The sequence below is a fragment of the Tenrec ecaudatus genome, chromosome 14, assembly GCF_050624435.1.
Source record: "Tenrec ecaudatus isolate mTenEca1 chromosome 14, mTenEca1.hap1, whole genome shotgun sequence".
In the NCBI taxonomy this organism is placed as follows: domain Eukaryota; kingdom Metazoa; phylum Chordata; class Mammalia; order Afrosoricida; family Tenrecidae; genus Tenrec; species Tenrec ecaudatus.
Window position 1 is genome coordinate 20,367,035 of NC_134543.1, and position 23,958 is coordinate 20,390,992.

Sequence of the window (23,958 nt, forward strand, 5' to 3'; positions counted from 1 at the left end):
AGAGAGCTGAGTCTGAGTAGTTCCAATTACACTGTTTGAACTAAATCTCTTCTGTGTACTGAAATAGAGAAAATATATAATACATATAGTTATATATAGTAATATGCTGTCAAGTCCATTTAAACTTATAACAATGCTAGGTGTCAGGATAGAACTGCCTCGTTGCATTTTTTCTTTCTTTTTTATTTTAAATCATTTTATTGGGGGCTCTTACAATTTTTGTTAGAATTATATCCGACATATTCATACTTGTATTCCATCATTCTTTTCTAGACATTTACTTTCCATTGAACCCTTGGAACCAGCTCCTTTTTTGCCCCCTCCCTCCTCTTCTCAACCCCCAACCCTTGTGGCCCCCTGATAGATTGTGGATTGTTAATTATTTACAAATTTCACTCTGACCGCTATCTCTTATCCCCTCTGGTTTCTGTTGTTCTTCACCTTGGTTGGGGGAGGTGTGGTTTTTATTGAAATCGGTGCCCTTGTCATTCCCCAACTCTACCCTCCTTGCCCGTGGTATCTCTATTGGTATCTCTATTCTGATCCCTGTGCCTGGGTTCCACATATTGTGAGTTTTATCTCTTACCTATTCCTCTGTACATGCTCCCATCTCTAGTCTAGATTGGGAGGCGGCACTAAGACCCTGATATTGGGGAGTGAGGAGGCCTCCAGGGAACAGAGGTATATTGCGTGACCCATTAGTGCTCTACTGCACCCTAATTGACACACACCCTCCCTGAAACCCATCTGCGAGGGGATGTTCCATTGTCCATAGATGGGCTTTGGGTCTCCACTCCAAACTCCCTCCATTCTTACCAATGCATTTGTATTTGTTTGTTCACTATTTGTTGTGAATCTTCTGATGCCCATTGCCCAGTTTCAATGACACCTCAGTATCACACCAGTTGGTGTGCTTCTTCCATGTGGGCTTGTTGCTTCACTGTTAGTTGGCCACTTGTTTAACTTCAAGACTTTATGACCCCAGATACTATATCTTTTAATAGCCGGGCCATCCTCTGTCTTCACCACATCTGCTTATGCACCCATTTTGTCTTCAGCAATCGATTGTGTATGGAGGCACTGAGCATCACAGAATGCCAATGTGTTAGAACAAAGCGTTCTTGTATTGAGGGCAGGTATGAGCTGAGGCCCAAGGCCCATCTGCAGCTTCAGTGTATTGCCTTATAAATATATGTACATAGGCCAATACCACTACTGTTATGGATTAATGTATTTGCATAAGTGCATGTCCCTATTAATCTCCTTATCTATGCCTGTGCTTCCTAGAGCTTGCTTCTTTTTCCTTTTACCTCTTCCTGCCCCACTATCACGTTCCCTCTTCTACCACCTCTTACTGCTTCCTCTCCTCATTTTCTAAACTATAATTTTAGGAGAATAAATCTCATAGACGCTGTTGAGTGAGTCTGAATTGTTATCCTTTCAGGTAGTTCAGATCACTTAAGTATTGAATCACCGGGGTTCGATAGCGAGAGAGAAGAGGGAGAGAGCGATTTGTTGGTGGTGCTATAGGATGGTGCTGAATTGGTGTCTTCTCATAGTGACCCTATGAATAACAGAATAAAACACTACCAGTACTATTCCATATTCACCATCAATTTTATGGTTGAGCATCTTATTGGAATCAATGTGCCAGTCTATCATGTTGAGTGCCTTCCTCTTTCTCACGGACCCTTCACCAAGCTTGATGTCCTTTCCTAAGGGCTGTCCATCCTATTCACGTGTCCAAAGTACATGAGACAAAATCTTGCTTTTAAGGAGAATTCTGGCTGTCCTTCCAAGACAGATCTGATTGTTCTTCTCAAAGTTCATGGTATATGTAACATTCTTCTCCAACGCCATAATTTAAAAGCATCCATTTAATGATCATTTTTCATTGTCCAACTTTGATAGTCGAAATGCTTCTGTTTTTGAGAAATGTCAGGGAATTCTGCAATGTGTCCTGAAGTTTTAACTCATGTTCTCTTTTAATCTATGCACCTTGTCCACTCACTCTTTCAACTAGCCTAGTCAGTAGGCCCCTTGTCCACTCTTTCAACTAGCCTAGTCAGTAGGCCTGTGGGAGCAAAATAAGGCTCTCTGCTTCTGTAAAGATTGATAGTCTAGAAACCCACAGGGACAGTTCTACTCAGTCCTGTAGGGTTGATATTCATTGGAATTGGCCCCATGGCAGCAAGTTTGGTTTGGGCATAAGCTAAGGTGATCAGATTTTAACATTGGTAAAGCGGGACACCATTGACGGCAGGGTAGGGTGGGGGTGGTGGTGTTCTTGATTAAAAATTTGGTCTATATGGAGTAGCAAAAATTTTCATAGAATGCAAAAATAATATTGTAATATATTTTAAAATTTCAATATAAGTACAATTTACAAATATAATACATTAAAATTATATATAGTATTACTTTATTCTTCGGCATATTTCTCATTTGAGTGAATTGTTTAGTAGATTGCTGTTATTTAAAAGGTCATGAAATTTTTCAAAAGAATTTGTTAAGTTATATTTCACACATAAAATGGCTTTCAAAGTATCAAAACTTAATTGTGATTTTTCTGATATCCACACTTTATGTACCGCAGAAAAAAGCGCGTTCAGTCGTGGCCTTAGTTCCTAGTAAGGACAGTGTGTTTTCCACAGCTTTTAGTGCATTATTGTATGGAACATGGTTTGCTTCAAAATTATGAAATATTTCAAACCATTTGTTCTCTATTGTTATTTCTGTTGATGCTCAAGATTTAATCTTTCCTTATCAATATATTTTTAATAATGATACCTCATTAAAAAGATCCTTTTCGGGAAATATTACTATATAGGAAATTTTGAATAATATGATCGAATGATTTTTGCACACAATTCCAATTAAATTCTTGTTTTAATGTAACCCAATGAAATTGTTCAATGTCATATATAACGTACCGTCCACTCTTCTAAATAATCTATGCAGTTCCTATGGAACTTTTTAACGTGATTCATCATATCTGCATGATTTATTGCACCCTGTTCTTTTAGCTGGCTTATACTATTACAGATAGTTAACGGATGAAAACTTTTTCTAACCGCTCTTGACACTGAAATTTTAAATTATTAACTTAATTTGCTACTTCGATTACCGAAATTTTGTCACCTTCAATGAGTTTTATACCGTTTTGAAAAAGAGCTGCTTGATTGTACACAAACTCTAGCCAAATATTTGAAAATTCTTTTTCAAAAAACTCTTCTAAAATTCTAGGACACTTATCCTGTGATAGAAAGTAGGATTTCAAAGAATCATATATTTTCAAAATTCTTTTGACAGCTGGCAAAAGAGCTAACCTAACCAGCACGTTTTATTGTATCCAAGTATTTTCTGATATTCAGCTTCCACAGTTTTACAGAATTCTTTAAGCATTTCAATGCACACAGTGTATATATATATATAGAAATAAGAATATGTTTAATAACGATATTTTCCACATCTACCGGCTACAACTCAGCAGCTGTTTGAATGGCTTTATGCATTATGTATATTCCCTTCCCGTTCTCCCGCCGTTCCCTAGCTTGTCGTGCATTCTATCAAAAAATCGGGGTTTTTTAAAAACGCCGCGGGACGTGGCACAAATTGTTAAGCGTCGGGACGTGTGGTCACCTGAGAGCAGACCTAGAGACAGTGGGAAAGGATCATCCCCTAAGGCCAAATGTGATTGTTCACTTTCCACTGACAGATGAGAGAAGCATTTCAGATTTGGCTAAGCAAACCCTGCTGAAGTGTCTCCTGGCTGTCATCACATTCTAATCTGCTGGCCTTTTTCAAACATGATTCTGTTCAGAAGAGCCGCTTGGGCTGCTGCTGCTGCTCCTCGCTGGGCAAGAATGGTTCTGAAAGACTCAAGCTGCTCCCACACAGAGCTTTGTACTGATAAGGCCGAGAGGAAAAAAGAATAATTTGGTTTTAACACACTCACACTCTGCCATTTTAATAATTGAAAGGTTGCTGTAGATTGGATAGGTTGTGAGGAATAGTCTTAACTGTTTACTACACAAAATGAAACAAATTTGAAAATATCTGCCATGAGCTTTTATTGAAAAGTATTTGGAAAATCTTCAGACCAGTTTTTGCCCACTCTATACAGATATTTTATAAGCTCTGGTCTATGATTCTCCACAGACGCCACATAGATTGCATTAAATATGTCCCATTATTTATTATCTCTTCCATCAAATTAATCTCCCCAGACCCCTCACAATGTATGAATCTTAATTACCATTTATTCTTGGTATAATAAATGAATTAATTACTACTGTTAGTTTTTGATGAACTGAACTATTATTATATTTTGCTCTTGATTTCCCCAAAGTTTGCATGGGAAATTGAATTGATTCATTTATTTAAGAATAAAGACTATCCTTATAATTATGATACTTTACAGTTTGTCACTGTTTCTTCTTACCTTCAAGCAGTTCACAGTGATTTAAGTGACAGATTTTTACCCTGTGGCATATTGTGGCAGTCCAGAGTGGACTTACTCCTGCTAGCTAACTGGTAGAACAGAGGCCCCTCTAAACATCCTACCGTGTGCAGGAGACCACACATTGCCAAACACTAACTGTTGTTCTGTGTCATTCATTCAGTTCCAGCTCACAGTAACCCTATGTGTAATTGAACTAACCACTGCCCAGTCCTGCCCCGTCCTCATAATCGCTACGTTGAATTCAACTGTTGCAGCCACTGTGTCAATCCATCTCATTAAGACCATTCTACTATGTGCTTTCCCTTTAACTTCAGCAAGCATGATGTCTTTTTCCAGAGGTTAGTCTCTCCTGACACTATGTCTAAAGTGTTAACCACAGTCTCAACATGCTCATGTCTCCCGAGGAATCCGGCTATATTTTCCCCAAGACAAATGTGTGGGTTCTTCGGGAAATTCAAACTCTTTGCCAGCATCATAATGCACATGCATCTAATGTTCTCCAGGCGTCTTGATTCAGTGTTCCGCTTCCACATGCATATGAGATGATTGAAAATCCCATGACTTGAGAGAGCACTCAAGGTGTGGATGCTATGACAAAATGTGGTGAATAAATCAGATGGACTCGGCTGTCGGGAATAAAAATACCTGGGGTCTGGAAGGCTGGTTTTAAAACAAGCAGCCACCGAAGTGAAGTGCCAACTTCATCCACCTAAAGGAAGCACACAAACCTGTGTCAATAAAAGATTATAAATAATCAAATGTAAATCTGGAGGAAGAAATGGTGTAAGAGCTTAAATTCTGAATAGCTAGCTTGGGGAAGGAGATGGATGATGGTGGAAGCCCAAATTCCACGTGCAGGGCTCCAGGAGGATGAGGCCTCCGATGAGTCTCTCTGATTATCGTCCAGGGATGTCAATAGTCTTGCTATCAGTCAGAGAGCGGTGTAAAGTCTATTCGGCAGAGGCAGTTAGGTTAAATATAACATCTTTTTAAAAATATATAACATCTTATCATTTGACTTTACTTCTACTCCATTTTAAAATTGTTCCTTTAAAAATATGTTCTGCTTTCTTTTCAATTGAGATCATTTCGGTTTTATTTTGACATTTTTTTCTATCTTGCTTTGCGTGTTTTATTTTCTGTACATAAAATTCATGATATGTAAATTTAGACAGATATGAACTGGATTAATAATTACTTTAGAACATGATAAGTGAGGTTAGGAGGAAATGGGGAGCTAACAACAAAAACTACAAGAAAGAAGAAAATATAAAATCGATTGTGTGACAATTGAGTAACTCCTCTTAATATGATTGAGCTATTGAAATATATGATATGTGAATTATATGCTCAAAGCGTCAAAAAAAAGTTTTTCATACTAAAAATATAAAAGAAAATACCCTGTGTGCGTCAAGAGTACATTAGTCCTCAAAGTGGTGTCCTTTCAATGTAATGTACTGTTTTATTCATTGACTGCTGCTTCCATGAGCATTGATTGTGGGTCCAAGCAGCAAACATTTTATGAGCCTTTGTAACACTGTCCAGAAAGCATCGGACTGTTAACCAAAAGATTTGAGGTTCAAGGCTGCCAGCTGCTCTGCAGGAGAAAAATGAGGCTCTCTGCTCCAGTAAGAGTTGCAACCTCAGAAACCCCCCCCCCCCCCACAGGCTTGCTATGCGTCAGAATTGACAGGATGGCAATGAGTTTGGAATGGCTCTTAGTCATATCGAAATGCTTTGTAAATTCACTTTCTAATTATTCTGTGTAGATAATTTCATTTTTTTGGTATTTGGAAACTGGATAAAAATATTAAAAATATTCAGACTAGTTCAATTATTCATCTCTTTCTCGGTGATTATCTATGAAGTGTCTTCAATGTTCCAGTCCCGGGGTGAGGTGCAGTTTGAAGCAAATAATATGAATAAGCAAAGTTTATTCCCAAATAAATGAAGCAGGAAAGTATTATTATAAGCTGGGAACTAGAGGATATGTGTATCAAAGTAAAGTGGCTGAGAGAATGCATCATAGAAGATATAATTTTTGAGATGTTTCTTGAAAGTGGAGTAAGGCTTCCACAGACAAAAATAAATTTAAAATCAGACTGGACTATTCATTTTGACTGAGTAATATTTCCAAAATGTACTATAAAGTGAAAAAAATGTATTGTGATTCCCCGTGATTTGGGTAGATGCACTATGCTGAGAGAAGAAATGTATTCAGGGTAAGATTAGAATGATGTGCTAGATAAACTCAATGGGAGTATTTTGCTGTTGTTGTTTCCCTTCAGAATATAGCATCAATATGTAAATATTTATTTATGTATCCACCAGTCACTCTGAAGGAGAAATATGAGTCTGTGTGTGCTAGTCTGGGTACTTTAGAGAAACAAATCCACAGAAACTCATGTATAAGAGAGATTTTTAATATAAAGGTTAAGTGTGCATCAAGAAGACATCCAAACCTAGTGCTGTCCAAGCCCATAAGTCCAACATTAACCCATATGTCCGACACCAATCCACAAAGTCCTCCTCCATCTCACAAAACACATGCAGTGATGCTGACTGCAGGAGGAAAGCTGAATAAATGAACGTGTAAGCATCTCAGCGCTGGCAGGGGTCTCCACACGGCTGCTCCAGCACCCAGGGCTGCATCGGGGTAGATCTATGTGGCTTCTTCTCGGGGATGTCTTGCAGGAAGTGAGCCTTGCCAGCTGAAGCAGGGGACTGGTTAAGGCAGCTGCACCCTGGTCCAAGTATCACAAAGCAAGAGACTCAAGAACTAGAAAGGCGAGGCTCATTTATCCCTCCACCCTTCAATTAACCCCGCATGTGTTTATTGGCCAGGTTGGCACAATACACTTTAACTAACTCGCTGTGCCTGCAAGGATTCACAAAGCCTCAGGAACCCTGGATAGGCTCACAAGGAGCTGGCATTGGTTCCAGGACAGTGGTTTGATGTAGTCACAAACGATGTCTAGAAGGAATGTTTCAAAATGGAAACCCGAAAGCAGTTTTCAATTCCCGTTTAATTTCCAAACAGACGTGTTATTTTGAGCAACAACAACAACAAGGCATTTCCATGCTTATTAAGGCAAATCCCTTTGTCCTGGTTAAATAAGTTTATTTTTCAACAACTACAGATGACAGACTATAATTTTGCCTTTTCATGTCAACTTTTGTTGTTGTTTCTTGAAGAAAATCACCTACATTTGTCATGCTTGGTCCAAATTATTCTTAAATATACCTCATTTATTAATGTACAAATACATAATTGACACTTCATTTATATAGTGTTTTTTAACTAATCGGTTTTCAGTGTTTATTAAGAAAGATGGATCACTTCATTAAACAAGAGTCCTTGGAAAGTACCAACCCTCTTCCGAAGCATTGTTCTTAGATTTGGATATATCTCTCTATATTTCCTTTTGAGGAGAAAGACTGAATACATGCTTTCAAACTTACAAATATCTTACATGATTTGAGGTAATAAAAATAGTAAAGGTTACAATGTGTAATGGAAACTATAATGCTATTAATCATACACAGAAGGCATCATTTGGGGGATTTTTATGTTACACCTGCCACTTTAAACAAACTAAAAAATGAGAGTATTCAAATAGATCCTCATTGTATTCTCTTCTATGTATACAAGTTTTAATAATTTGACCTTTTCAATATGGAAGTAATTTGAAATAAAATTAGTAAATACGAGCAACATTGGGGCTAGAGCTGTCTCTTACATTTTATTATCTATGGACACTTGGCTTCTCAAACACTAGTTTGTAAGCTGTAAAATGGAGAAAATAAAACTTCTGCCATCTCATTTTTTCACTAATTAAATGTGATAATGGATTCAGAACACTTAATAGAGTGTCTGGCACAAAAATAAAAATGTGCGAGTAAGTATATGAATTAGTTTTAAGAAAAAAGGAATTCTTGACAACCTAAGGAAACATTATTTACATTTGAAAGAATAAGGGCTTTTCCCCCCTGTAACATCACTTCCATCCATAATGAAAATTGTGTTTTTTTACATGCTTTAAATTAGCAGTTTACACAACTTTCAATATTGACATACAATATATTTTAGAAGTCACTTCCTCATCTAGAGTTTATCTTTAAGTACTTGGTTTTCTACTTCTTCCAACTTCTTTCTTACTATACTGTGCCCAATTTGAGGCAGAGCCATAGAAATTCAACATTCCTGTGCTCACCTGGATTCAGGGTGCGATTCTAACTGCATCAACCAAAGATGTACATGGCAAGTGAAGCCAAGTGACTTTTAGAATGAAGCTAAGCACTTCTTCCCTTGTCCTCTGAGACTGTAAACCTCCAGGGAAGAATTCCAACCAGCTAAAGTCAACAAGTTGTTGCTTTTATTGACGGTCCCAAGCGAATGTTACTGGACATTCCCAGTGGAATGTTTGGCCATTTCTGTTCCTCTACCAGCTACCTCAGTAAAGTCCATTCACAAATTTCATACCGCCAAGTCATAACTGTCAAAACCTTGTAGAGCAGAACTATCAGGCTGCTGAGCTCTCTGCAAATTCCTAAACCACACTATCATCCTCTTTAGTAAATGGCTGTCGCTTTACGGTGCTGTGTTGGGTGATTTGTTGTACAGCAATAGATACCTGAAAAAGATGTGTTCTTAGAGTTCAGCCTTTGTGCATTCACACTTTTTGTCCCCCAAATCTCTTGCAACTCCCAGATGGGGGTGGAAACAATGGCTCTAGTTCTAAGGTAATTGCACGTACAATTGGAAAGTGTCTTCATTTTAAGGAACAAGTGACAAAGTTCTTACTCAACAAGCCCATTATAAGTATAATTACTTTCAGGCTAATTCCTATGCCTATGGCAAATTACAGGCAGGAGGATTTAAATGAAAAATTGGAGACCTTCTCAGACCTCCTTAGAAATACATTTCTTTTTACATTCAGTACAGGTTTCTGGTGACCTGTGGCCATTAACCATCACAAAGTATTATTTAAAGTAGAAGTCATATTTATGGAGCTTGATCTAGGCTAATAGTGTGCCATTAAGTCACCTTTGCTTAAAGTTTTATATTATTATGAAGTTCTATTTATTTTCTGTCATTGACTATAAAGGGCTAATAATATGCCCCATTTCTAGAATGTTTGATGGGACATTCTCTATCATACCTTATAATTCAAATGACACTGATATATTCATAATCTTTTAAGAGAATTATTTTTAAAAAGAATATTATTAGTGGTTTTACACATACAGTCTTTACAGATAAAGAGAAAATGAGTGCATCGTGGGCAATATCAAACTACCTCTGTGATAGCACAGCTACTTGAGATGAGATGTCCTCTAATAAGAAATTTGGGCAAGGCTCTCTGACATTCTGCAAGGCTTCAGGGGTGATAGTGAAGTCCGCGGGGTGGGAGTCCATTTCCCCTTCTGAGGAGCAGAGTGAACGATGAATCTTTCATCATTCGGGGTCTTGGTTAGGTCCTTAGGTAGCAGAGACCGCCTCATGTCACAGCACACTGTGTACTGGATGTTGACAAACACACCATGGTGGGTCTTATACAGAACTTTATTACCCGTCACGTGGAGTGGAAATTCAAAAGGAATTTCTGTCTTGCCACTGGGGAATTTTCATGGCTTTACCATTTCTATGGTGCTGGTGATAAAGTGGACAGGCTTGGGAGTTATAAAATGCTGCAAACGGACCCACACTTTGGGCACTGAGCTGGAGGTTTACCGACACTTCCATCGCCAAAGAAACTCCTTGGTGTTGGACGGAATCCTAACTGATGAGCACCACACCAGAGAGCAGCTCCTGGGCGCGCTCATCCTTGTTCGAGCTTTTAATCTTGGTGTCCAGGGAACCATCTCAGATTCTGCCGCACAGGATTCAAAAGGAAGAAGGCCCCCACCCCCTTCCACTCCCGTTTCCACTTCTCGGCCTTTTTTTTCCCTCCTGATTTTTTCACAAAAAATGCACTTACATAAGCAACGCACACATGACAGGTGGAAATGATAAAATTAGGTTAAAATTTATGGCATAGGTCACCAGTGCATAGACCATGTATGTCTTGTCACATTTCTAAAAGCCAAGTGACAATTCCAAAAGTGAATTTCAGCATCATTCATGCTCATTCAATAGTCTGAATTTGTTACTTTTGACCACGTCTGTAAAACAAAGTTTTAATAAGCCAACCGATTTGGCAATACTCAGTAGAAAGAAAGTAAATGAAGCATGTCTGTGTCCTTGGCCATTGTGCAGTGGGAGCAGCTGTGGTGCGCGGGCTGCTGTGTCCCAGCACACTGCCCTGGCCATGGGCTGAGAGTGGGCGGAAGGCTGTGAGCAAGTAGTCAGGGATCCTAAGATGGACAGGGCAATTGGCAACATAAGTCACACCACATGAAGCTGGGTTGCAGGATGATGTGGGATTGCAGATGTTCTGCCCCAGCTCTATGGGATCCCCGTGTTCTCAGATGAGCTGACTATCTGAGTGAAAGGCACTCAAGTCCTGTGAGCCTATAGTTTCATGTCTCCCAGTGTTGTCAATTTGGTCAAAGGATTCCAATGACCCAATTGTTGTCACCAGTTACAGAATACACACAATTTCAACATGATTGTTCCAATTGAGTGGCCTGCCCATTGCATGGTGAGCATACAGGCTCACCATGAATCAGAATAGCTGATAATAGCAATATTGATATACCGCTGATATGGCACTTCTGTGTTTCAACAATGCCATTGTGAGTTGATTGTGATGTAATTTGAATACCTCATTTCTTTTTTCAGTTTTTATTATTAGTTCATTATTATGTATGCATCTGAGTTTCTCTTGGGGACTTGGTGTTTAATTTTACATATAAGTGCTTAGACATATTTTAATCATGTATACATAAAACTACAGAAATCGTTAAAGCTTACACTGATGATAAAGAAAAGGAATTGACATTGTGTCGGTGGATTTATCATTCCACTTGTGGAAATGTTCAGTGCGTTCCCTCACACCAGACAATAGTAGTTTGGATGTAAGTGTTTAGCATTTTTGTTTGCTTGTTTTAAATGAAATCATCTGAATTTTTATGGGAAGAGGTAAAAAGGCAATTTTGTGAACATTGAGACACATTTTATTGTTAAGGACTATAGAGAAACTGACACTTTAGTGTGCCCATGGTTTTTTTTAAATCATTTTATTAGGGGCTCATACAACTCTTATCACAGTCCATACATGCATCAATGTGTGAAGCACATTTGTACATTCATTTCCCTCATCATTCTCAAAACATTTGCTCTCCACTTAAGCCCCTAGCATCAGGCCCTCATTTCTTCCCCTCCCTCCATGCTTCTCCCTCCCTCATGAACCCTTGATAAGTTATAAATTATTTTGTCATATCTTGCCCTATCCAATGTCTCCCTTCACCCACTAATCTGTCTGTCCCCCAGGGAGGAAGTCACATGTAGATCCTTCTAATCGGTTCCCCCTTTCTAACCCACCCTCCCTCTACCCTCCCATTATCGCCACTCACACCACTGGTCCTGAAGGGATCGTCTGCCCTGGATTCCCTATGTTTCCAGTTCCCATATGTTTTTTCACCAAGTAGACTTGCCCCATAAATCTTTATGAGCATAGATTGTTGGGTCTTTATGCCATGAAGCTGCTCAGTGAGTTCAATGTGAACCCTTCAGTTAGCAACGAGCAACTGAGCCATTGTGAACTCATAGTACTTATGAAAGGAAGTCCACTGGGAAATGCAAATGGTTCACTTCCTCAGCTCCTAACTGAAAGGAAGGTGGTTTGGTTCCATCCAGATGTGAGTAGGGAGAAAGGCGTGGCAACCTACTTCTAAAACCTCAGTCGCTGTAAACGTTATGGTGTACAGTTATACTTTGACACACATGGGATGGCCAAGACTGTGAATGAATTTGCGTTCTAACAGAAAACAATGTACGAAGAAAGTTTTACAATGAATACTTGCATAAATGTGCCTCTATGCATAAGGTGTTTACTATCTGACCATGTTTTGATCCTGTCCATCAGGTTACAGTGACTAATTCTTCAGACATGGACATCCTATTCCTTCATTATAGTTGGTCCTTAGTTTAGAAGCTCTACTGAAACCTGTCCACTTTTGGTGACCCAGCTTGTATTTAAATCCCAGGGACACAGCTCCCACAGACACAGCAGCACACGAGCCACCACCGTACAATAAATGATGGACAAGGGGTGCATGATCACAAGTGAGGGGGTGGATTAAAGAAATTAATGGTTTACCAAGAGTTAGAATCAGCAAATAGTAAAGATATTGTAGGGGCAGTGAATTATTTAATATGGCTATTCCAGTTAGTCTCTACACACACACACGCACGCACACACACACACACACACACAGCCTTTCTTTGCAGGAGTCTACTAGGAAACTGAGTGAAGATGCTGATAGGATTCACCTATATGTTAAAGTGACTAGGATTCCCTGGAGTGCCATCCTACTGTGCATGTGTATAAAATGAGTCTCCTGAGAAGCAGGAGGAGGGATCTCATTACAAGCAAGAGCCAGGATTGGAATGTGTCATCTAGACCCATGATCTCTGCACAGTGAACCTCCTGGATCCAAAGGACCATATCAGAGAAGCAGCAGCAGAACCAGGAGCCAGAGCTTGAAACCGTGAGGAACTCGCTAACCACGGAGCAAGTAAAGCTGAGTACTTCTGTACAGGAGGCTGGCTGGTTGGGTGGGGTGCTTCTGGACACGTAACTGAAGAAATCGGACTTATTGACCCACAGAAGTGGAGCTAAGTGTCTCTGGGCTAAGGCTTCCAAGAGTGTGGTGCCTGTTGGCCCTTAATTTCAGGAATTGGGCTTACTGACCCATGTAGCTCAATCAGAATGCCTTCAGACTGAGGTTTACAGAAAGTGGCGTGCCCTTTGGGCATTTGTTAGCAGACTTGACAGAACTTTGTAACATGTCCTAATAAACAACCCAACCCTGACCTTTCTCACTGGCATTACAACCTGTTAACATCATTAATGAAGCCTTTAAGCATGCATCTGTCTGAGTTCTGCAGAGCCATCGCAGTGGTTACTGGAAACTAGAGAGGGAAAACAGAGGATGCGGATTAAGACAACACATATGCAGTCATTGGTCTTCTCAATCAGCGATCAAATCTCTCCCTCTCTCCAGTTTTCAGATACCAAGTGTTATCCGAGTCTATTTCTGGTTCTTAGGCTGCCAATCATCTGGTAGCCAAGTCTCCATCAGGTTCCTGGTTTATCAGCCATGTGGTCCCGTGATCTTTGTCAAATGGGTCAAGACGCTATCCCACCTGTCGCTTTGTTGCATAGTTACATAACCTCAACCCGATAAGAAGGTGCCCCGTAGTCTCAGTGCCACCTCTGATTCTCCGTGCCAAGGTTGTGAAGCATCGGGGCTTGGTGGCCTCTGTAACTGCAGGCAGAGCCCTTGAATGTGCGCTTCAAAGGTTGTTGAGGTTTTCCCTATTTTCTGCTGCTTCAAAGATGACCCATCCATACAGCCAAAGGGTAGTAATGAAAACAGACCAGTCCCCTCTACCGGTGCTGCACATGCCCTCTGGGCACATCCTTCCCAATAATTCGGTGGAAGTTACAGAAACTCGGGTAAAAGAGCCATAGAAAGAAATTATACTCCTCCACCACAGCACCGCCAACAATAAGGTATAACTGCCCGGTGGAGTTCTCTGATTCCCACTGAGAACCCACTTTGCTGTGAGGTTCATCACCAAGACATACAGAAGCCCCCTCTTCCCACCCCACCCCCCAACCACGTCCCCTTCTTCCCCTTTAATATGTCCTACCGGATCTGTCTGAAAGAACTCTACTCTGTGGGGGGGGGGGATGGGAGCACCTATGAGTTTGTCAGTCCCAATAAACAGATTCTTAGACATGCTATTTCATGGTCCTTCTTTTGCTGGCTAGTTTCAAATTCCCTCACACTCACAATAGTCTGCTTTTTACTTCCTGAATGCATCATTCTACACCTGCCTTCTCAGATTAAGGTTAGATTATTATAAAGTGTGTTGCTCATAATAATGACTTCCATGATATGTCTGTACTTACAGGTTTGTGTATCATATTAAATTCAAATATTTACATACTTCAATGAAAGAAAAAAGGTTCCATGTCCTCTTTCCATGTCTCTGAGCTCCTCATATTAGCTTAGCAGATGCCCTTTGGGAGTGAACTGATATCAAACACAAACACAGCTCTTTACATAACTATTTCTAGTCCAGATTTACTAACATACTCTCAGGAGTCATTAATTGTGCATTCTGTCACTCGACTTTTGATGGCATCATAATTCATTCCCAGATTGCTAGAGAAGTGATCTGTTAACTGCCATTTCTATCACAAGTCTACAAAACACAACTGAGAAGCAATAAATAGTCACATACCATGTGATAAATGGGTTGCTTTCAAAACAAGATGCTGGCTACTTGGATGACAGAGTAAGATGGACTGCTAAAACAGAAAAGTGCAGATTTCTTCCAAGAGATGTGCAGAATCAAGTGGCTTTGCAAAACTTGGCTTTGGTTGAGTTTATATTACTTTCAATTAAATGGCATCCCTCCTGGAAATATCTATTTAGTTGTACGGCATGTGATGATTTTTCATTTCTCTATCATCATTTTCAGTGGAAAGCAAAAAAGAATCAATCTGAAAATTATTTAAACTGTTTGTTTTTATCATCTTGTACTCTGGGATATATATTACTTTGCAATTGCTAATTAGAGACACAATAAAATATTTACTTGTCATTTATTAATAATTACTTACAGTTGATGTACATGCCTCGGAATTAACAGTACTTCAAAATTGCTGTCACAGAGTAGAAAGGCAAATTAATTTTAGATACAAATGCAAACCTAAGAGGGATCGCAATCCAAGAGCCGCAGAACACATACAAATGGAACCTATATTTGGAGTCTATTTCAAAGGCATCAAGCACACCAGTCTCAATGATGATACTTGGAAGTGCTTTGTTCTCCTTTCAGCCGCACTCAGGAATGTTGAACTTGAAAATATTCAACAGAGAGCCTTAGACAAGATCTAATTTTCCTGAATAAGTAGAGTTGAAGTCTTTGTCTCAAAACCATTCCTAAAACTTGAATAAAGAAATGTTGGAGGCAAATGAGCTCTGGAACGTGTGTTTTCTCCATTTCAATAAAGGACTCTTTGCTGGTGATATGTCCTCTCTTGTCACCCGAACAACTGTATGACTTGACAGAATCACTTGTCACCAGATAATTGAGAATCTATGGCTCTATATTGGAAGAAATATGAGGTAAGGTTCAAACTCACTGTTATCCAGCTGTTGACAACTCATCGTGACCCTGTAGGTCAGGGTAGAATTGCCCCTGTGAGTTTAATTCTTTAAGAGCCAATAATTCTTTAAGGGAGTAAAAAGCCCTGTCTGTCTCCTGAGAAGCAGCTGAGTTTCAAACTGCTGACCTTGCAGTTAGCAGCTCCCCTCATCACCACAATGCTCCCGCGGTTCGTTGAAGTAAGGCTATTTCATGTCCAGTACCCATCAGAGTTCTGACTGAAATAATTCAACAGGACTTACCTGTTTTCACATAACTGAGCGCTTCCTTGTTAATACAGGAAAATATAATTTACTTTTCACAAAGAATCTTAACCCTTTACTTGTTAATACTAATGAAACAATTTAAAGATGTTTAGTAAGCTAAAAAATAAATCGAGGAGAACATCCTTAAAACCTTTCTCTCATAGCTCCATTTTCCTTTTGAACTGGGTTTTAGATCTTGTTCTTTTTACCCAAAGAGTAATGCCCAAAGTGAACTTTGCGCTTTCTCAAGAACTGGAGGCAGGTTTCGTAATGCAGACACATTGTAGCTGACAATCCGCACCCTGAACGCAGCTGCTCTTCCCGTGCCCCTGCGTCAGCGAACGCAAGGAGGACGCCAACGAGGACCGTCAGTCAGCAACAACCATCTTGGCCACCTTTCAACTACCTTCCCAGTTGTTCTCGAAAAATATTATCTCCCATCCAATTTCCATAGAGTATTCATCCAAAGATTTAATATATTTAAAGTATTTGCTCCACCCCCTGTTGATAAGGATTCTTTTTGTTTGAGTTTTACATAAAGGATAAATATACAATAAGAAAGCATCCCAACCCAGTCCAGTCCAAGCCTGTAAGTCCCACATTATCCTCTACGTCCAATACTGATCTACAAAGTCCTCCTCAAACTCACAAAACACACGCAATGACGCTGAATGCAGGACGATCATAGGCCAGTGGGTAGAAAGTCTTTGCATCCAGTGGCAGTGTAAGCATCTCAGTGCTGGCAGGGGTCTCCACACGGCTGCTCCAGCACCCAGGGCTGCGTCAGGGTAGGTCCATGCGGCTTCTCCTCAGACATGTCTCGCAGGAAGTGAGCCTTGCCAGCTGAAGCAGGTAACTAGCTAAGGCAGCTGCACCCTCGTCCAACCATCAAAGATCAAGAGACAGGAAGGTGAGGCTCACTGAGACATCTTTCTTTCTGCCCTTCAATTAATTGCCTTCAATTAATTGCACATGTGTTCATCAGCACACCAAACCTATCGCAACTAGCCAGTGCTTGTTCTGTTGTGCCTAAGGCCACTATTGGTCAGAACCACTCTGACACCTCTTTTGTTCACCAAAAATTTCTTCAGAAGTTATGCATGTCACTCATCACTTTAGAAAGAAAGAGGAAATAAATCTACACTAAATAACTGCTAGAGCATTGCTGGGTTAGTGGGTTGCACAGTGAATGCAGGGAAAAGAGGAGGCTTTCTGCGCCATAAAGATTTACAACTTCTAAAACCTGAAAGAGGCAGTTCTCTGCACTAACGGGTCACTATGGACTATAATCAACTCGATGGTAGTCAATTAGTTACGTTTGGGGGAAATAGTTTCTAGGAAAATAATTCAATTTTTTAAATCTAAAAATTTTCAAGATGATAATGAGATGTAATTTTGGGAATTGATGGAACTATTGATTTAAGAATTTAGGATATTTGGTGTTTTAAAAATATGCAGGAACTGAAGCCCTGGAAGTATAGTAGTTTGATTACTGATTTGGCTGCTAACCCCAATGTCAGTAGTTCAAATCTGCCAACAGCTTTGAGGGACAAAGATAAGGCTTTCTGCTCCCATAGAGAGATCTACTCTTAGAAACATACAGAGGCAGCTGTATCCTGTTACGTTGGTAGCACTAAGAGTGTGAAGGAACTTGATTGTCCCATAGAGACCCGAAGAGAGTAAAACAGTTTCTGTGGGTTTCTGAGGCTGCCAATCTCTGCAGGATTATACAGTGTCACCTCCAATCCCTGATGCATTAAAAGAACACAAACAAACAAAGAGAAGATACTGCTAGCAAGAAGATTCCTACTCATAGTCACTCTATGTAGGGTAGCTAAGGCTATAACTCTTTAAGGGAGTGGATGGATTCACCTTTTATCTGTAGATTGGCTGCTCAGCCTGAGAAATAGGAAAGAATCCAGACAAAAACATCCTTCCAAGAAAATGAACTTTTCCTTGGATGGGTGCATTGGAGAGCACTAATATTGTGTTAAAAAAAAAACTAGAATCTTTCTTTGCCTTATTTTCAAATTTTGGATATTTCAAAATGTATTTATTAATGTTACTGTATTGTTTTCTGTGGGGGGAGGTCAGATGCTCACAGGCATCCTCCCTGAGGGCCTGTGAGTTGCCAGACTGCAGGGGGCCCCACTCCCTGCTGTGACCGCAGCACCTTCCTGTGGCGTATGTCCTCACCTGTAATTAGGGGGCTTGCATGTCCCCAGAGGATATAAAAAGCCTGGGCTAGCATTAAACTCTCTCTCTTCCTCCACGTGGACCACCAAGCGGGGGTGGGGATGCATGCTACCATGAATCGTGTCTGACTCCATTTATTTCAATACTTCTCTTCTATCTCTCATGATCTCTATAACTTTACTATGATCTTTACTTATTATCGCTGTACAATTGCGCCTACCAGACCAGTAATGATGTGTTAGGGGCTGTGCTATATATAATACAGTAATGAGAGGGGGTGGTCTAGGGACATACACACAATAGGAAGAGGAGGGATTGGGGGTATACATGTGACAAGATGGGCGGATCCTAGATTTAGGATGGCAGCTTAACTTTGACCTGTTCTATGGGTCTCCATAGGATCCATTATCAGTAGGGTGTAAACCCCACCTATTGGAGCCAAATAGATGACTGCAGGCGTCCATTGTCCAAAACAGCAAGGAGTGGGGTCCACTGCAGTCTGGCAACTGATCACCCTCAGAGAAGATGCCTATGAGCATCTGACCTCCCCCAACTTTTCCTATTTATAAAAAGAAAGGAATTCTTATATTTATAAAATGCAAAGAATTCTTACTATATTTTCTTTTTTAAAATGTACATCAGTTGTTACTGTTAGGTCACTAGAAAAGGAACCAGGGGCTGTTCTACATACCAACCCTTCCTCCCCCGCCCCAACCCCCTTCTAGGAAGTTGGAAGCCAACAAAGGCTAAGGGGCATAAGGCAATTCAAAGTAGGCCAGGTGGGCAGTGCATGTAGGAGGGTGGTTCACCTGGGTTGGCCCAAACTAGGTCAGCTGAGCTTAATTCTTCCAATGGAATCAACCAAGACCTTCAACCATGCTTCCCAGCTGAAGGCCCTAAAGACCGGAACTTCAAGACCACGGGTTTTTTTTGTTTTCCCTCCAGTGGCTCCCCTGCCTTCTGCTCGGCCATGCGGGTCTCTCTCTCTCTCTCTCTCTCTCTCTCTCTCTCTCTCTCTCTCTCTCTCTCTCTCTCTCTCTCTCTCTCTCTCTCTCTCTCTCTCCACCTCACACCACCCCGTTTGGGTGTGCAGTGCCATGGGGTTGCCTGTGTTCAGTGACTGTAAAGCCTGAAACTTCTTCCGTCCTCTATAAAAACTCACTTGTATCCCAAAGCAGGCTTTGGGGTGAATGCTTTCTCATGTGAAACCAAGAACCAAGGTATGTCCCACCCAGAAACCTTACAGCACCAAACTCAATACATTCAAATATTTTGCAGTGTGTAGTTGAAATTCTATAGCATATATATTTTCTTCAATTTATGAGCTCCTGTGTGTTTTATGAATCATTAACCATTGTTCTTATGAATGAGGACACTCAATTGGAAATGCCAGAAGACCAAAGAAAATGAAAATATTTTATTCCAAAATACTTGCAGAAAAGTGGTAGAGAGGAATAAAAACTCATACAAAATGTTCTAATTCATAATGAAAGAAAATAATTACAAATATATTAATAAGTAACTGATGAGGAAGTGACAAGTCTACTGCTGGGTTTTCAGAGAGAGAATTAATAAAGAAATGTGACTTGTTTGATGAATTGGGTAATAATTTGGCTGGTGGTTTTTAAAGGGCTGATTTACATATCACACAGTATTGATTTAGCTGAAGATGAGAGTAAGCCTCCTTTGTAATATCCAATTGTTTGTCCTCCCATAAATTAAATTGTTAACCTATGACATTACCTCTCTCCCAACAATCTTATGTCTCATTTAAAGAAGGAGAAGATCAGTGATTTTTAGAGGCAGTTTATACCCTGTAGTTCTTTCTCTCTGGTACTTAACCACTCATGTTTCTACAAAGTAAATTATTAAAATAAATCATTGGAGTAAAGATGCAGATGGTTATTTTGAAGTCGGTGCCCAAATACTTTTCAAATGCCATGCTTTGGCCTAATGAATGGGGGTTAAAAATGAGAAAAATTTCATAAGAGTTATTCAATTGCTTCAAGAGAAGGAAGATATCTGATAGTAACGAATCCAATTATGTTGTCTCAGTGAAACAAGCAGCATTTAAGTTGGTTTGCTTCCAGCTAGGCAGTTATTTCTATTTCTGTACTAATATTCAAGAACCAGCTGAATATCACTTGTGCCTTCTGTGTTCATTGGGGGTGAACAAACTGAGTATACTGATGCAGTGTAATACGGCTTATCATGCAAAGTTAGCTTAAAGCTGAAAGAAATATGTAGATCAATACTTAGGTAATGTTTAGCACATCCTCTGCCATGCATGCCAATATTTATTTATTTATTTTCCTTTTCTCTGTTATGTCTCTCAAGAGTTCCATAAGAAGATCATAGTCCTCATTTCACAGGTGAGAAAATTGTGATGCATGCAAGCTAATCCAATGTTTCCAATGCCACACCTTTGATAAATTGGGAAACTGGAGGTTGAACCCATAAGGCTAAATCCAGAGAACTCAAACAACTACTTTATAATGTCTTTATTAGACTGAATGTGTCATGTGCTAGTGAAAAAGAATAATAATTTAGGAGGGCCATGAGACACACACAAAAAAAGAATGTACAGTAGTATGGTATCTTTGCATCATTTCCGCTCATGCTTGAAAACTTTCCAAATCAGTGGTACAGAAGTTAGCTTCTCCCATATGGCTCCAAGGTGTACACTGTGCCCATAGCCAAAAGAAAAGATGCACATGTTTGAATGCTTATTTGAAGTCAAAGACTTCCGTATTCAGATGATTAAGTCTTTGTCTGATTATGTCTTTATAACATAGGAAAAAGGGGGCCTCTTCATAGCTACTTTTATTTTCCTCACTGCCATGTAGTTGATTTTAACTCACGGCAACCCTTTTTTCCAGAGCAAAACTGCCCTTTTGGGTTACAGAGACATTGTGTCTTCAGAGGAGTAGAGAGCAGATGCCTCCTCTTTCTCCCACATAATGACTAGAGGCTCAAATCAACCAATAGCTTAATGCATAGGTCACTCCACCCCCAGTGCGTCTTCTTTAATATAGCAATTCTTTAATTAATGATGAGGCACTACTGTGTGTATAGAAATATTTGTGAATGATTTAGCATCTTGACAATCAGAATAGCATTTACATATATTTAGAAATCTGGAATATTGTGTACAAGACAATCTTTATTTGGTCTACAGTTACTCATTCATATACAAATAAATCCAGAAATTCATAGTGCTCGATCTTAGTCACTTAGTCCATGGTGTGCACTTGTGTCAATGTCGGTTGTAAAGTACTCTGTTTACAGTTTTACGTATAAATCACCATGCAAAGTATAGAACTACAGGGTAGATCTTCTAAGATGCAGTCATAATGCGAGTATATCCAGGTGGCATTCCAAGAAGCCACTCCGTGGATTTGATCTAATAATCTCTTGGTGAGCAAACAAGCACATGCATATTGTTCCACCTAATGCTCTTTTCTAAAACCCTATGAATCATATGAAACCTTAAATGCCTTTTGAGCATTCATTTGTTTAATAATCTAATAGAAATTACAGCTCCTACGTTATCTCCAGTATCCATTCACCAGTCAATCCATCTTGTGGAGGGTTTGACAATGGAGTCCTGTGTTCTCGTTCAAGTATGCACACAGTACCTGTTAACCCCTACTAACAACACTTTTGCATTGTTACTGTATGGCTATATAATCGGTCTGTGGAGAAACTAGACTATATGAAGAAGGCAGTACTGGGATTGGAGAAAAGCTTATTAACAACCAGAAATATGCAGATGACACATGGCCTTGCTTGCTGTAAGTGGGAAGGATTTGAAGCACTCCAGGATGAAGATCGAGGATTTCAGCTTCAGTGCAGATGACAATTCAATATAAAGACCCAAATCCTAAAAATGTGACCAATGAGTCACAGCATGATGAGTGGCAAAACATTGAAGATTTCAAGAAATTTGTATTTCTTGGCTCCACTGTTACTGCTCATGGAAGCAGTGGTCAAGAAATCAGAAGATGTTTTGCATTAGAGATACCTGCTGCACAACACCTCTTTAGAGTATTGAAGAATAAGCATTTTTCTTTCATGACTAAATACCTGACTCAAACCAAGGTATTCTCTATTGCCTGATATGCATGTAAAAGTTGAACCTTGATTAAAGAAGGGCAAAGAACAATCAATGCATTTGAATTGTAGTGTTGACGAATATTGAAAGTCCAATGAACTGCTGAAAAGACAAACCGATGGATCTTGGAAGAAGTAAGGCCAAAGTTCACCAAGAGGCAGGAATGGGGAAACTTCGTCTTACATACTTTGTATGTTGTCAAGAGAGACCAGTTGCTGGAGAAGACATCATGCTTGGGTACGTAGAGGTGCAGTGACAAAGAGGAAGGCCCTCAAGTAGATGGAGTGACACCATTGCTACAATGGGTTCAAGTGTAGAAACAATTTGTGAGTACAGCACAGAACTGGGCAGTGTTTCCTGGCATTGTTTATAAGGTCACTATGGGTCAGAGCAGACTTGATAGTGCCTGACAACAATAGATATTAACAAGAGAATACTGTGTAGTTTAAGATCAAGAAAGTCTACATCGGAGGTGTATCCATTTACTACACATATTCAATCTGTATGTTAAGCAAATACTCAGAGTGCTGGAAAATATGAGGAAGAAGACAGCATCAGGATTGGGAAGGTCTAATGACAACACATGGTATTCATGTGTAGAGTTGTGCTTGTTAAAAGAACATAAGACATCTACTTAGGAAAATCAATGACGGCAGACTTCAGTATGAATTCCAACTCAATTAAATTCTCACAACTAGAGCAATAGATAATATCAAATCAAAATAATTAGAGAAATGTTTGGAGTTGTCAAGGTTTTAATTTTGTTTCTATATGCAAGTAATGCTCAGAGAAGCACTAGTTAAGAAATCAAATAGTATGCTGCCTTAGGAAAATCCACTACAAAAAATATTTAAAGTGTTAAAGGACAAATATATCACTTTGAGGACTAAGGTGCACCTGACCCAAGCCATGGTATTTTAAATCATCTTACATGCATGTGAAATTTGGACAATGAATAAGGAAGACCAAAAATGAAGACATTTGAATTATGGTGTTGGTGAAAGATATTGAACATCCCATAAACAGGTAAGTCTGTCATGGAAAAAGTCCAGCCAGAATACTTATTAGAAGTGGGAATAGCAAGTCTTTGTCTCATGTACTTTGGACATATCAGGACATCATCCCTGGTGACTCCTAAGGAGATCTGTTTGTACAGTGGCTACAACAATGGGCTTTAAATAAAAATAATTGTCAGGATGGCACAGACCAGGTGGTATTTTGTTGTGTTTTGCAGAGTTGCTGTGAATTACAACTTATGTGATGACATTCAACAATTGCACCATCACAATGCTCAAACAATTATTACAAAGAGCATAGAGTAAAAATAAGAGTACATTGGAAAATAAAACATACTACAGGAAATCTAATGGGATAAAACCATGAGAAATACTAAGCAAAGTGCAACAATACCCAACAAGACTTGTTTTCGCCGGTTAGGAAAATTTCTTTCGATTGTTCTTTTCGAATTTTGCTACTTTCATTTTGCTCAATATTTGTGTTCAAGAAATTAGTAGCCGTAGCAGTATCCAGGGGACTTTAGGAACAAAAACTTGACATAGACCAGGAATACGTAGACTACCCTCAGCAT

At 39.6% G+C, this 23,958-nt stretch overlaps 1 pseudogene; it reads right to left on the bottom strand.

The window, feature by feature from the left end:
* Window positions 1-9,756: 9,756 nt before the first annotated feature.
* On the bottom strand, window positions 9,757-13,984 carry LOC142426192 (vacuolar protein sorting-associated protein 26C pseudogene; annotated as a pseudogene).
* Window positions 13,985-23,958: the final 9,974 nt, after the last annotated feature.